At 36.3% G+C, this 17,270-nt stretch overlaps 1 protein-coding gene across 1 annotated transcript in view; it reads right to left on the bottom strand.

The window, feature by feature from the left end:
• Positions 1 to 17,270, bottom strand: part of USH2A (usherin) — a 705,277-nt gene that overhangs the window by 643,682 nt on the left and 44,325 nt on the right.

Below are 17,270 nucleotides of genomic sequence, written 5' to 3' on the forward strand. Positions count from 1 at the left end.
TTGGAGAGAATTTCCCCAATATGGCAAAGGGAACAAGCATCAAAATCCAGGAGGTTCAGAGAACCCCCCTCAAAATCAATAAGAATAGGTCTACACCCCGTCACCTAATAGTAAAATTGACAAGTCTTAGTGACAAAGAAAAGATCCTGAAAGCAGCCCGGGAAAAGAAGTCTGTAACGTACAATGGTAAAAATATTAGATTGGCAGCAGACTTATCCACAGAGACCTGGCAGGCCAGAAAGAGCTGGCATGATATATTCAGAGTACTAAATGAGAAAAACATGCAGCCAAGAATACTATATCCAGCTAGGCTATCATTGAAAATAGAAGGAGAGATTAAAAGCTTCCAGGACAAACAAAAACTGAAAGAATTTGCAAATACCAAACCAGCTCTACAGGAAATATTGAAAGGGGTCCTCTAAGCAAAGAGAGACCCTCAAAGTAGTAGATCAGAAAGAAACAGAGACAATATACAATAACAGTCACCTTACAGGCAATACAATGGCACTAAATTCATATCTCTCAATACTTACCCTGAATGTTAATGGGCTAAATGCCCCAATCAAAAGACACAGGGTATCAGAATGGATCAAAAAACAAAACCCATCTATATGTTGCCTACAAGAAACTCATCTTAAACCCGAAGACACATCCAGGTTTAAAGTGAGGGGGTGGAAAAGAATTTACCATGCTAATGGACATCAGAAGAAAGCAGGAGTGGCAATCCTTATATCAGATCAATTAGATTTTAAGCCAAAGACTATAATAAGAGATGAGGAAGGACACTATATCATACTCAAAGGAACTGTCCAACAAGAAGATCTAACAATTTTAAATATCTATGCCCCTAACGTGGGAGCAGCCAACTATATAAACCAATTAATAACAAAATCAAAGAAACACATCGACAAGAATACAATAATAGTAGGGGTTTTAAACTCCCCTCACTGAAATGGACAGATCATCCAAGCAAAAGATCAACAAGGAAATCAAGGCCTTAAATGACACACTGGACCAGATGGACATCACAGATATATTCAGAACATTTCATCCCAAAGCAACAGAATACACATTCTTCTCTAGTGCACATGGAACATTCTCCAGAATAGATCACATTCTTGGTCCTAAATCAAGTCTCAACCGGTATCAAAAGATTGGGATCATTCCCTGCATATTTTCAGACCACAATGCTCTAAAGCTAGAACTCAATCACAAGAAGAAATTTGGAAAGAACCCAAATACATGGAGACTAAACAGCATCCTTCTAAAGAATGAATGGGTCAACCAGGAAATTAAAGAAGAATTGAAAAAATTTATGGAAACAAATGATAATGAAAACACAACGGTTCAGAATCTGTGGGACACAACAAAGGCAGTCCTGAGAGGAAAATATATAGCGGTACAAGCCTTTCTCAAGAAACAAGAAAGGGCTCAGGTACACAACCTAACCCTACACCTAAAGGAGCTGGAGAAAGAACAAGAAAGAAACCCTAAACCCAGCAGGAGAAGAGAAATCATAAAGATCAGAGCAGAAATCAATGAAATAGAAACCAAAAACACAATAGAACAAATCAACGAAACTAGGAGCTGGTTCTTTGAAAGAATTAATAAGATTGATAAACCCCTGGCCAGACTTATCAAAAAGAAAAGAGAAAGGACCCAAATAAATAAAATCATGAATGAAAGAGGAGAGATCACAACGAACACCAAAGAAATACAGACAATTATAAGAACATACTATGAGCAACTCTACGCCAACAAATTTGACAATCTAGAAGAAATGGATGCATTCCTAGAGACATATAAACTACCACAACTGAACCAGGAAGATGGAAAGCCTCAACAGACCCATAACCAGTAAGGAGATTGAAACAGTCATCAAAAATCTCCAAACAAACAAAAGCCCAGGGCCAGACGGCTTCCCGGGGGAATTCTACCAAACATTTAAAGAAGAACTAATTCCTATTCTCCTGAAACTGTTCCAAAAAATAGAAATAGAAGGAAAACTTCCAAACTCATTTTATGAGGCCAGCATCACCTTGATCCCAAAACCAGACAAGGATCCCATCAAAAAAGAGAACTACAGACCAATATCCTTGATGAACACAGATGCAAAAATTCTCGCCAAAATACTAGCCAATAGGATTCAACAGTACATTAAAAGGATTATTCACCACGACCAAGTGGGATTTATTCCAGGGCTGCAAGGTTGGTTCAACATCCGCAAATCAATCAATGTGATACAACACATTAATAAAACAAAGAACAAGAAACATATGATACTCTCCATAGATGCTGAAAAAGCATTTGACAAAGTACAGCATCCCTTCCTGATCAAAACTCTTCAAAGTGTAGGGATAGACGGCACATACCTCAATATTATCAAAGCCATCTATGAAAAACCCACCGCAAATATCATTCTCAATGGAGAAAAACTGAAAGCTTTTCCGCTAAGGTCAGGAACACGGCAGGGATGTCCGTTATCACCACTGCTATTCAACATAGTACTAGAAGTCCTAGCCTCAGCAATCAGACAACAAAAGGAAATTAAAGGCATCCAAATCGGCAAAGAAGAAGTCAAACTATCACTCTTTGCAGATGATATGATACTATATGTGGAAAACCCAAAAGACTCCACTCCAAAACTGCTAGAACTTGTACAGGAATTCAGTAAAGTATCAGGATAGAAAATCAATGCACAGAAATCAGTTGCATTTCTCTACACCAGCAACAAGACAGAAGAAAGAGAAATTAAGGAGTCCATCCCACTTACAATTGCACCCAAAACTATAAGATACCTAGGAATAAACCTAACCAAAGAGACTAAGAATCTATACTCAGAAAACTATAAAGTACTCTTGAAAGAAATTGAGGAAGACACAAAGAAATGGAAAAATGTTCCATGCTCCTGGATTGGAAGAATAAATATTGTGAAAATGTCTATGCTACCTAAAGCAATCTACACATTTAATGCAATTCCTATCAAAGTACCATCCATTTTTTTCAAAGAAATGGAACAAATAATCCTAAAATTTATATGGAACCAGAAAAGACCTCGAATAGCCAAAGGAATATTGAAAAAGAAAGCCAAAGTCGGTGGCATCACAATTCTGGACTTCAAGCTCTATTACAAAGCTGTCATCATCAAGACAGCATGGTACTGGCACAAAAACAGACACATAGATCAATGGAACAGAATAGAGAGCCCAGAAATGGACCCTCAACTCTATGGTCAACTCATCTTCGACAAAGCAGGAAAGAATGTCCAATGGAAAAAAGACAGCCTCTTCAATAAATGGTGTTGGGAAAATTGGACAGCCACATGCAGAAAAATGAAACTGGATCATTTCCTTATTCCACACACGAAAATAGACTCAAAATGGATGAAGGATCTCAATGTGAGAAAGGAATCCATCAAAATCCTCGAGGAGAACACAGGCAGCAACCTCTTCGACCTCAGCCGCAGCAACATCTTCCTAGGAACATCACCAAAGGCAAGGGAAGCAAGGGCAAAAATGAACTTTTGGGATTTTATCAAGATCAAAAGCTTTTGCACAGCAAAGGAAACAGTGAACAAAACCAAAAGACAACTGACAGAATGGGAGAAGATATTTGCAAATGACATATCAGATAAAGGGCTAGTGTCCAAAATCTATAAAGAACTTAGCAAACTCAACACCCAAAGAACAAATAATCCAATCAAGAAATGGGCAGAGGACATGAACAGACATTTCTGCAAAGAAGACATCCAGATGGCCAACAGACACATGAAAAAGTGCTCCATATCACTCGGCATCAGGGAAATACAAATCAAAACCACCATGAGATATCACCTCACACCAGTCAGAATGGCTAAAATTAACAAGTCAGGAAATGACAGATGCTGGCGAGGATGCGGAGAAAGGGGAACCCTCCTACACTGTTGGTGGGAATGCAAGCAAGTGGTGCAACCACTCTGGAAAACAGCATGGAGGTTCCTCAAAATGTTGAAAATAGAACTACCCTATGACCCTGCAATTGCACTGCTGGGTATTTACCCTAAAGATACAAACGTAGTGATCCGAAGGGGCACGTGCACCCGAATGTTTATGGCAGCAATGTCTACAATAGCCAAACTATGGAAAGAACCTAGATGTCCATCTACAGACGAATGGATAAAGAAGATGTGGTATATATACACAATGGAATACTATGCAGCCATCAAAAGAAATGAAATCTTGCCATTTGCGACGACGTGGATGGAACTAGAGGGTATCATGCTTAGCGAAATAAGTCAATCAGAGAAAGACAACTATCATATGATCTCCCTGATATGAGGGAGAGGAGATGCAACATGGGGGGTCGAGGGGGTAGGAGAAGAGTAAATGAAACAAGATGGGATTGGGAGGGAGACAAACCATAAGTGACTCTTAATCTCACAAAACAAACTGAGGGTTGATGGGGGGATGGGTTTGGGAGAGGGGGGTGGGGTTATGGATATTGGGGAAGGTATGTACTATGGTGAGTAGTGTAGTAGTAGTAGTAGTAGTAGTAGTAGTATGCTGTGAAGTGTGTAAACCTGGCGATTCGCAGACCTGTACCCCTGGGGATAAAAATATAGGTTTATAAAGCTGTAAAAAAAAAAAAAGAAAGAAAGAAAAAAGATAGGATGAATACCCAAGTTTTGTAGCAACATGGACGGGACTGGAAGAGATTATGCTGAGTGAAATAAGTCAGGCAGAGAGAGTCAATTATCATATGGTTTCACTTATTTGTGGAGCATAACAAATAGCATGGAGGACAAGGGGAGATGGAGAGGAGAAGGGAGTTGAGGGAAATTGGAAGGGGAGGTGAACCATGAGAGACTATGGACTCTGAAAAACGATCTGAGAATTTTGAAGGGGTGGGGGGTGGGAGGTTGGGGGCACCAGGTGGTGGGTATTGTAGAGGGCACGGATTGCATGGAGCACTGGGTGTGGTGCAAAAATAATGAATACTGTTATGCTGAAAAAATAAAAAATTAAAAAAAAAAGAACTAGAAGCATAATAATTAAGATAGATGGCTTTAAATAGAGATATCTACCCATAGGTTAAAAGAATTAAAGATAATAAATGCATTCATTTTTAGAAATAATATCTAGTATGATATAAAACTAAGAATTTTCATTTTTGAAAATAATAAATTTTTTTTTAAAGATTTTATTTATTTGTCAGAGAGAGAGGAGAGCGAGCGAGCACAGGCAGACAGAATGGCAGGCAGAGGCAGAGGGAGAAGCAGGCTCCCCACCAAGCAAGGAGCCCGATGTGGGACTCGATCCCAGGACGCTGGGATCATGACCTGAGTCGAAGGCGGCTGCTTAACCAACTGAGCCACCCAGGCGTCCCTGAAAATAATAAATCTTAAAGACTGAGCATTTAACAACACCATTAATTGATTTGCATATGTAAAAAACAAACTCTCAGTGTAGTAAGAAAAAAAAAAAGTCTATGTCCTTTCAGCAAATACTTAGGTAATGGCCTTTCATCATTCATATCAAGAATTCAGATAGAAAATAAAGGTATGCATGAAGGGATCAGGTTAATTATCTGATTTCTATTTACTTCAGTGTGACACTGAGAAAACATTATATTCAAAAGCAAATTTAAAAAGAAACCATAAAAGTCTACAACTTCAAAATATGGTGAGTCTAGAACAGAGTATCAAAACAGCTTACTCATTACTTTTTTTAATGCTCAAAGTGGTAAGGGCTTTATGGCCCCCCCCAAAAAACAAAACAAACAAACAAAAAAGAACCCTAAAATGTTTTTTTTCCAGTTTTGTTGCTATTGTTAATGTTGTTTTGAGGCACCAATAGCAAAGGATAAGAATATACTCCCATTGTTATGGAACAAATAAGGAAATAAATCTCCAAATGAAACCATCACTGCAGACAATAACAAAAAACAAGTGTTCAATGTACAGTCACATACAATTAATACAGGTATTATTATACAAATGCATTATACATACACTATTATAAAATTTCTTGAATTAAGAAAGTTTGATGGGGTGCCTGGGTGGCTCAGTGGGTCAAAACCTCTGCCTTAGGTACAGGTCATGATCCCTGGGTCCTGGGATTGAGCCCCACATCGGGCTCTCTGCTCAGTGGGGAGCCTGCTTCCCCCACCTCTCTGCCTGGCTCTCTGCCAACTTGTGATCTCTCTCTGTCAAATAAATAAATAAAATCTTTTAAAAACAAAGAAAGTTTGAAAATTCACCTCCAGAATCATTATTTAAACCAGTAAAAAGAAAGTTGTCAGCCTGAAGAATCAACAGATGGCCATAAAATATTCAAAGGTGGTAAACAACCACCAGAAAATAGAAACTACTGTTATGCTCACCTCAATCAATTCCTTTCCTTCTCTTCAGAACCAGCTTTCTCCAATATCTATGCTCAAAACCTCCTTTTCCTTATTGTTTAGTCTCATTGTAAATGATCTATATCCCTCTTCTCTATCCCTAGACTGCAAGTGCACTCTTGATGGCCACCCTAGGTGTGATTTTCAGTTTTATAACTTCTCCTTAATATTCTGCTGCTTGATATTATTGAAGAACATCTTGAAATGTTTTCCACTTGCCCTCTAATATCATAACTCTTCTAGACTACATCTGTATCTCCTCAGTTGCCTCTCCTCTTTATCACCATCCCCCAACCTTCTATCTGTAGCCCTTTTTTCTACATTTCTCTCCTTCAAGAATTTTGTCTGCTGCTAGAACTTCAAAAATAACCTCTATAAGGAATATTCTTACTCTGTATCATTAACCCTAAATCAATCCTCAAATCCAGCCACCTGTTTCAAATGACCATTTGTCACTTCTACTAGGATATTCCCTTTCTGTCTCAAATAATCAATGCTCATTCCCCTAAGCTTACTCACTATGCTTTCCCTTCCCTCATCTCCTCTCCTCCATTAACCTTTCCCTCTTTTTTTCTTCTCCCTTCCTCTTCCCCACCTCACATGTGTACCCATGTACATACAAAACTCCAACATCCCAATTTCCTTTTAAGATACATCTTTGACCCCTTCTTCTTTAATCACAGTGTCCACTCAACTACTGCTTTGCAACATTTTATGTTCTAATGAACTTAAGCTGTACCCATAAGCTCTACCCTTTAGATCCTCCTACTCCATTTACTGAGCAAACAACAAACATTTACTGAATGCTACCATGTGACAGGCGATCTTCCAGGCTCTCGGGATACATCAGTGAACAATATAAACAAAAAGTCCCTGTCTTCACAGAATTTACATTCTAGAGGTTAAAACATACATACACAACAAAAATGATAAGTAACTCATATAATATGTTAAAATGGTAAGTGCCACGGGAGGGGAAAAAAAGAGCATAATGAGGACCAAAAATGGTTAACTGGTATTTGCAATTTTAAACAAGGTGGTAGGGAAGATTTCATTAAGAAAGTGATATTTGAGCAGACTCAAATAAGAGAGGGAGTCAATCGTGTGGATATCAGGAGGTAAAGACTTTCAGACTAAAGGAATAGGGAATACTGCAAAGATCCTAACACAGACGTGTGCTTCACATATTCAAGAAATAGCAACAACGCCAGTTTTCATGAGACAAATTGAACACAAGAAATGATAGTAATAGTAAAGCCAGAGAAGTAACTGCATTCAGATCATGTAGGTCTTATAGGCCATCTTAAAAATAATGGCCTTCACTCTGGTGAAGTAGGAAAATTATAGAGCATTTCAAACAGAGAAGTAACATGGTCTGACTCGTGTAATAGAACGACCCTGGCTACTGCGTTGCGAATAAAGTGGAGAGCCAAAGTGGAGGCAGTTAAAAGACTTTGCAGTAATCCAGGCAAAAGCAGGAGCCATACCCTGGACTTTGATGATTCTAGTGAGGTGATGAGAAGGAATCAAAATCTAGATATATTTTGAAAGTAACATAAACAGGACACTTCTGGCATATAACATATCACATGTGAGAAGAACTGGCAAGGATGACTCCAATCTTTTGTTCTGAATTAGTGGAAAAATAAAATTGCCCTTACCTGAGAAAGGAGAATTATGGAATTGTTTGGGTCAAAGTGAGAGGTCTAAAACATCAGAAGTCCAGCTTGTGAAAAAAATAAGTTTGACATATAAATTAAGCATCCAAATGGAGATTTGAGATAGCCTGATCCAGCAGTTGGGAACTTAGGAAAGAGGCTGGGGGAAGAAGGAAGGAAGGTAAATTTTAATTTAGAAATCAAGCCATTTAGATGATATTTAAAACTGTTAATCTGGAGGTGATGTTTAAGTAAATGCATGTATATAGACTTGGGAAGAGAGCCAAGGTGTGAGGCCTGGGATACCAATATTAAGAAGTTAAATGGATAAAGAGGAAGCAGGAAATCAAATTGAGAAGTAGCAAGTAGAAACTCAGATGCAAGCCAGGAGATAATGTGGTCTTAGATGCCAAGTGAAGAAAGTATACCAAGGAAGGAGTGATCTCAACTCATTAAATGATGTTGATGTGTCAAATAGGATAAAGATGTGAAATTAACTATTAGTTTATGATGTCAAGGTCAACAGAGATTTGGCAAGTATAGCTTATAGTGGTGAGCTAAAGCTTGACTGCAGACAATAGAACTGGGAAAGAAGAATGAAAGACAGCTATCATTGACAAAACTTTGAGGGAGTTTTGCTTTAAAAGAGGAGCAAAGAAACAAAACATTGTCTGGTGGAAAGTGGGAGTCAGTCAAGAAAAAAAAAACTGATGGAAAAATAACATATCCATATTCCTTGAAATGTTCCATTAATATTAGAAAAGTTCCATTAGATGTTACAATAGTGTCTGGACTTCAACTTCAGATTAAGATACAGAAATTTGTGGGGTGCCTGGGTGGCTCAATCGCTTAAACTTCTGCCCTCTGCTCAGGTCATGATCCCAGGGTCCTGGGATAGAGCTGCGCATTAGGCTCCCCACTCACCAGGGAGCCTGCTTCTCCCTCTCCTACCTACTCTTGCTCTCTCTCACTCTAGTCTCTCTCTCTCTCTCTCTCTCAAATAAATAAAAACTTAAAAATAAATAGAAATATGCAACAATCAAAATATGTCAGATAAGCTATACAATTATTTTTAAAAGACTTTATTTATTTATTTGACAGAGAGAGAGAGAGAGAGAGAGTGCAGAGAGGGAGAGAGAGAAGCAGACTCCCAGCTGAGCAGGGAGCCCAGTGTGGGACTGGATCCCAGGACTTTGGGGATCATGACCTGAGCCAAAGGCAGATGCTTAACCAACTGAGCCACCCACGTGCCCCTATAAAATTATTTTTTAACCCATTAGAAAGTAAAGCACAATGTAAATGAATTAAAGTCTACAAAGTAACAAGATTTTCACAGGAGAATTGGGACACCAGGATTGCTTGACTCCATAAGAGAAAGCAAGAGGTGGGACAGTCCGCCATACTAGTCTGGATAGAGAGTGTAGAATCCTGAAGAGCCCAACCACACAGTGAATCTGCACCCATGCTGACTCTATCTTCAAACATCTGAAACCAGTGGTGAATGACATAATAATGAAACTGTAATAAAGCCCACATCCAGATCAACTTCAAATCAGTTTGATGCTGTTCTTCTCTTACTCATTTCCCCGCAACATTCTCTCTCTCTTTAGAAGCCTGACAGAATCAGCAATAACATTTTCTCGAGTAAATATTATCTGCTGTGTTTCCAGTGCTATATACAAAATATCTAGCACAAAACAAAAGTATTTTCAGACACATGAAGAAAATGTGGCCCATTGTTAAGAGAGGAAGCCATTGATAGACAGTGATGCAGACATGGCCCAGACAATGAAATTATCAAATAAGGACTTGAAAATACCTAAGGTAAAATACCAAAAGATCTAGTGGAAGTGGAGAATGACTAGAATGTGTGACCAGATGAGGAAATTTGGATAGAGAGATAGAATCTACAAAAAAAGGGAACCAAATGGGAATGCTGGAAATGAAAAGTATGATATTAAAAATGATGAATGAAAAGATGAAATGAGGGCGCCTGGGTGGCTCAGTGGGTTGGGCCGCTGCCTTCGGCTCGGGTCGTGATCTCGGGGTCCTGGGATCGAGTCCCACATCGGGCTCTCAGCTCAGCGGGAGGCCTGCTTCCCTCTCTCTCTCTCTCTGCCTGCCTCTCCGTCTACTTGTGATCTCTCTCTGTCAAATAAATAAATAAATCTTTAAAAAAAAAAAAAAGAAAAGATGAAATGAAAAGAATTTTCTACATAGGCTTAACAGTAACCTAGGTAAAAAAAGAGAAAAATGATCAGTGCATTTCAGGACAGGGCAAAACAAAATATGCAAAGAGAAACACCAAGACAAAAGAGTAGGGAAGACAAAAACAAGTAAACAAACAAAAATGCTCTGGACCTGTGGGATGATATCCAGTGCTCTAAAATAAATTTAACTGAAGTTCAAGAGGAAAAGGAGAGAGAATATGGAAAAAAGGAAAGAACAGTTTAAAGAGGTAATTACCAAGAACCTTCAAATCAATGAAAACTTGAGCTTACACATCGAAGACTCTGATCAAACCTCAACCAAGGTAATATAATAAAAACTACACATAGGCTCAACTTAGTCAAACTGTTAACATCAAAGAGGAAATCTTAAAAGCAGCAAGAGAAAAACAACATACCACATACAAGGGAACACTGATAGGAATCATAATCATAATCTTAATAAGAATAATCTTAATAATCATAATCAGAATCAGAAATCAGCTGATTTCCCACCAGAAACATGAAGGTTAGAAGGCAATAAATCAAAATTCCTTAAGGTGTTGAAAAAAATAACAATTATCAATTCTATACCTGGTGAAGGTATCCTTCAAAAACAGAGATAAATTAACGACATTTTCACAAAACTTGAGTTTGTTTCTCCCGGACTAAATTATAAAAAGTGGAAAAGGAAACTCTTCAGGGTAAAGAGAAATAACAGCAGGAGGAATATAGGGTTTGCAGGAAACAATGAAGCATATCAGAGAGGTCAAATCTTTACAGAAAAAAAAAAAAAGAAATTATTTCATGGGGCTTACCTACACAAATTACTGTACTTTCAAACACCTAGCACATCATTACTCTAAATTTAATATCTTATCCCTCTACACTCAGGAAAATTTTGACTTTGAGCCAAAAAATGAAACATTGTTAATGATCGTTATTTAAAAATGCTTAAATTTCACAAAATCAATACACTTAATATCTAAATTAACAATATTAACATTAATATTTATGACAGCAACATTTTATTAAGTACCTAACATGAACCAAGTACATATTATTTATAAGTTTTACATGTACTTTGAAAACTATGTATACATATGACAAATTAGAAAATTTAGGAAGACAAACCAGGAAATTGGATTGAGAAGTGAAATTCCTTGCCAAAGTCACTTGGCTTTTAAGAAGCAGAGCTGGGATTCAAACTCCTATCTGTCTAATTCTAAATCTCATGCCTTGCTTCTTAGACAATAATTATTACAGCAATAATAATTTGTATGTATAATAACTTAAACATCCAGTATAGATTTATATTTTGTCAACCCATGTTCAATTTAGAGTATATTATACTACGCGCTTGCTTTTTCGTGTAATAACACACTATGAACCTATAGCCATGTCTCTACAAATAGACATATTTCCTTTCTCTTAGTTGTACATACTTTTTCCACTGTAGGTATAATTTGAAATTTGTTCAATCAACTCCTTTTTGAATTTTTTAATTGGTTCCAGTTATTTGCTATTTTATTTCTACAATGAACACTTTTGAGTATATATATTTAAGACCTTCTCTACTTATATTCTTGAGATATACCCTGGAAGTATAAATCTTGGATGAAGTAGTGTTCACATTTTTACTTTGATAGTTTGCCAGATTATCCTAAACTCTTTCCACACTAATATCATCTCTTTTTTATTCCTTGCCAAACTAAGTACAAAATGTTGTGTTGTTTGAGTTTTAAATTCTCAGTTTGTTAGTCCGATGTTTTCAATATTTTTCTTCAGTGTTTCTGGCCATGGTATCATGTTAATAAATATCTTCAATATGCCAGGATTGTAGAAACATTTGCTCCCATTTTCCTCCACTACTTCATGATTATGTTCTTTACATTTAAATTTTAACTCATCTGCCCTTTTTTTTTTTAGTATGGTTGGAAGACATGCACTTATTTTTTAATTTTTGTAACACTGTTAGCCAATTGTCCTGATTTATTGTTAGATGTCTTCTCTAGGACAATCTGAAAGACCACCTCAATCTTTCATTAAACTCCTCTTCAGTTATATATGCCATGTTTCTATAGTATCCTTCTATTCCATTAGCCTGCCTTAATTAACCAATTTGTATGTTTTTTTTTCTTCTTTAATCTATTTCCAAAAGAATTCTCTCAGAAAAATTTTATCATAATCTGAACTGCAGGGAAAATGCCAGATGCTTCGATATTTTCCTCTCCTGTCTTCTATACCTAGCTGAACTTACACATGTTAACCTATGGAATGCCAACAGAAGTTAAAAGTAGTATTTCAACTAACAAACAAAAAACAAGCAGATGAATTAATACACAACACACAGCAGAAAACATGGAAGGGAAAGGAAGTTGGTGTTAGCTTTAAGAAGATTATTCTTTTATTTCCTGTGTGTTCACTTTCTCAGATAAACAACAAATCTTTGTTGATTTCTTTAATGTCCAATTGCTTTTCTAAGAAAGTGCTTCACACCTTTAAATACATAACATAGGGAAATTAGAACTCAGTTGATGAACGAGTTCAGAAGAAGCCCTTAAAAGGTTTGATTCATATAATTTTGTATTTTTAAACCCAAAATTTGGGCAGCTGTTATAGCTTATACCACAGTGAAATTAGAGATTATAATTACATGTTTGTTGCCTCTAGGTTTTATGCCCAACTGGAGGCATTTAAATTAACCTGCCCTGGAAGAAAGTGCTCTAAGAACGAACTGACACATACCAGTTGATAGAGATGTTCTAAGGTGTTTCTATTTGTATATTAAAAAATCAGCCCAACCAAATTAAACAGCATTTCTCTGGTCATTGATTAATGTCCTACAGAAGGCAAAGACAGGGCCTACAGCAAGAGAAATGTGTCATTGGCAACATATTTTTTTAGAAAGTTATGGTAGTTAGAGAGGAGAACCATCCCCCACCCCACACACACACAAAGCTCTGTAGCAAGTCAACTCTCATGTGAAAAGTTGTCTCTTCCTGGGTATAGAAACAGGGAAACAACTTAAACCCAAGCAGAGAAAGGAGAGGAAAGACATCTTGATCTCATATAGGCCTTCATTTGCTATGCCTGGGATTGAGGCAGTGTCTATTCCAAAGCAGAGACAGCCGGCCTGGCCCTGCATGAGAGCACCCTTAATTCAGCTCGCAGTAATCTCCTGCACAATTACCTCTCCTGAATGAAACCATCTTGGATATGGACAAAAGTATGGAGGACAGTGACTTAATTCTTTGATTAAAAAAAGGGAGCAAGTGAGAGAAAGAAAATGATTTATAATAAGTCCACGGGAACATTCTGTACCTATCTCTTTTCTGATTAGAGAGGTGGCATGGAGCCTGGCTCATTAGGCAGAAGTAATGAGCCAGTCTATATGCCATCTCTAATTAGAGAAAAGATACAGTAGGTACAACTGTACCTATAAATTGATAGAATAAAGACAAAAATTATTTTAAAATACCCTTTCCCTTGTAGCACTCTGATGCCCAAATCTTAAGGAGAAAACTGTAATAAAGACTAAGCAACATTTGAAATAAACCCTTTTCCAATGATGTGCTTTCTATTCAGAAGTTACATTTATTTTTACATAGTTTAAAAACAAATATCATATTCAGTCCACACTGTCCTTTTGCAGCATTCATTCAACATTTAGTGTATTGAAGAAGAATCAAAGCAAGTCATTTCAACCCCACAGTGCATAGCGGACTAATTTATAGCACTTTCAGATACTTTGAGCAACATTTGGTGCAATAAAACACTTTTAGATGTACTAATGGGAATTAAATATTGAAATAAGGCTCACAAGATTTAATGTTTTATTAAGAGATTCTGTATGCAGAGTACTTTATAAAATTCTCCAATACACTAATTACTCAAACCCAGTTTCTAAATATATAGTTTCCTTCAATTACTTCTTCACATAAGTTTAGTTTGATCGAAGAACATATACAAATTAAAATAGAGTTATGTCTAGGCATTTGTCTTCAGATCTCTCAACAATCCTATAGAAAGATATCATTATCCCTACTTATAAGAAAATAGGTGTTCAAAGAGGTTAATAATAGCTGCCACCCACTGAACATTTACTATAAGATAAGCAACATAGTCTACCCACACATGATCTCAGATAATTCTTGTTATAGTCCTATCGACTCTTCATTAAAACATCATTTCGTAGATCAGAAACCTGAGATTTACAAAGGATACATATTTTCATCAAAGGCACCCAATGGGATAGGATTTAATTCTAAGTTTTTTCACACCAAAGATAGGAAATTTAACCACAGAGTTTTAGAATGTATTTTGAATATCAAAAATACACTCCTTTTTTTTTTTTATAAACTAGATCACAATTAGACAACTCAGGCCATAGGGGAATGCAAATTGAAATTTTACATTACTTCAAAATTAATCACATCTATAAATATCTACATGACAACTCCAAAGCCATGATCATTTATGCATTTATTGAAAGTATCTGAAAAAAATTGAATGTCTGCTATATACAACTGATAGGGCTATGTAACAGAATTAAAATTTAGCAAGGTCAGTATAAAAATTGATGATATTTTTATATAATAGAAAATGAAGTTCGAAAACAATACTCCATATAATCGCATGAAAAAAGAACCAACAAGTACACAGAAGTAAGTCTTACAAATGAGTGAGTCTTCTGGCCAAAAATTAACAATGTTGGAAGAAATTAAGAAATGCATTATATTCATGGATTGGAAGATCTGATATCATACAGATGCCCATTTTCCCAAAATTGAGTTAATGATTCAAATCTCAGCAGAATTTTTGTGAAAATTGTAAAACCACTTCTAAAATTCTTATAATAGCCAAGAAAATACTAAAAGGAAAAACAATTCAAAAATTACTTTCATATTTTAAGACTTCTATAAAATTACAGCTATGAAAACTAAATATTTTGACTCAAGTATGGGCAAAAAATCATTGGAACAAAATAGCTCAGGAACAAACCCATCTCCACATACACGGTATATGGTCTGTTGTAGTTACCAAGCACTGCAGGATAGTGAAGAAATTATCTGTTTAATGAAAATGGTTCTGGGTCAGTTAAAAATTCAGGTGAGAAATAATAAATGAATCTTGACCCCTACCTTGTACCACACCCAAAAATAAATTCAGATAGAAAACAGACCTAAATTTGAGAGGTTAAATTATGGCACTTCTAATTAAATTGTAGAAAGAATATCTCCATGAGATCAGGGTTTGCAAAGATATCCTAAACAGGACATAAAAAATACTAAGTATAAAAGAAAAATTAGTAAATTAGGAACTTCTGTTAATCAAAGAATACCATTAAGTTTTCAGCAAACACAGTGTGCCAGATTCTGGAAAACCAGTAATGCTTTTTAATGTATGTACTTAATACATAGCCTCATTTGATCCTCACAATGGAACTGTAATGTCATCATTATCATTTTAAATTTGGGGAAACTAAAAGAATACAGGAACTCCAATTCAAAAGATACATACAGGGGCTGCCTGGGTGGCTCAGTGGGTTAAGCCTCTGCCTTCAGCTCAGGTCATGATCTCAGGGTCCTGGGATGGAGTCCCGCATCGGGCCCTCTGCTGGGCAGGGAGCCTACTTCCTCCTCCCTCTCTCTCTCTCTCTCTCTGCTTGCCTCTCTGCCTACTTGTGATCTCTCTCTGTCAAATAAATAAAATCTTAAAAAAAAAAAAACAAAGTATACATGCACCCTATGTTTATAGCAGCATTGTTTACAATAGCCAAGACATGGAAAGCAGCCAAAGTGTCCATTGATTGATGGAAAAAGAAGATGTGAGATGCACACATGCGTGCACACACACACACACACACACACACACACACACACACAGAGTGGAATACCATTCAGCCATAAAAAGAATGAAATCTTGCCATTTGCAAGAACATGGATGAACTAGAGAACATAATGCTGAGTGAAATATGTCAGCCAGAGTAAGACAAATACCATGTGATTTCACTCATGTGTGGAATTTAAGAAACACAATAAATGAGCAAATGTAAAAAAAAGAAAAATAAGATAGAGAAGCAAATCAAGAAACAGACTCTTAATTATAGAAAACAAAATGATGGTTACCAGAAGGGAGGGGGTAGGGGGATGAATTAGACCAATGATGGGGATCAAGGAGGGCACTTGTGGTGGTGAGCACAGGGTGATTCATGAAAATGTTGAATCACTATATTATATTATAGTTGAATCACTATATTATACACCTGAAACTAACATAACAGTGTATGTTAATTAAGTAGAATTAAGATAAAAACTTAAAATACACAAAAATTAAATTTGTGGCTATTACATTTTAGTCATTGAAAAGTTCTTCCAAATCATATGGCTACTGAGTAGAGAGATGGGATTTAAATTCAGGCAGACTTACACCGAAGTTTAAGGTGTTAAGGAACTGTGCAGACAATTGCTCAAATGCATAGGTAGGTATATACGTGTGTATGCATGTAGTAGACAGACATAGACACAGGGCTATAGAAACATAGACATATATAATTATTTCTGGCAAATAACTGCTAATAATGTTGAAATATAAAGAATAATCTAAATGCTCATTAATAGGATCTTGTTTTAAAGTTCTTATTACAGCTACAGAATTGTGCACAATGCAGCCATTTTAAACGAGGAGGCATATTAACATGGAATATTGTCCATATCATTTGGAGGGGAAGTACTTATTTTTAGAGGGCTCAGAGAAAGCATATGCATTATAATTTCTTTTTTGGAAAATTATATTTATAACCATATCTCCAGAGATATGTACTAAAATTCTGGAAGGGTATAAAAAAATTAACTGTATCTACGAAGGTAGAAAAATATAAAATATTCTCTATTTCATAGAGTTCTATATTGGGTGAATTTTCTTATAATGAATATTTATTATTTAATACCATAAAATAACAATTCCATTTTTAACGTATAGGCAATTTATAGACAATTTTGCTAATTATTTCAAGATAATTCTA

This window comes from Lutra lutra, chromosome 15, assembly GCF_902655055.1.
Source record: "Lutra lutra chromosome 15, mLutLut1.2, whole genome shotgun sequence".
NCBI lineage: Eukaryota > Metazoa > Chordata > Mammalia > Carnivora > Mustelidae > Lutra > Lutra lutra.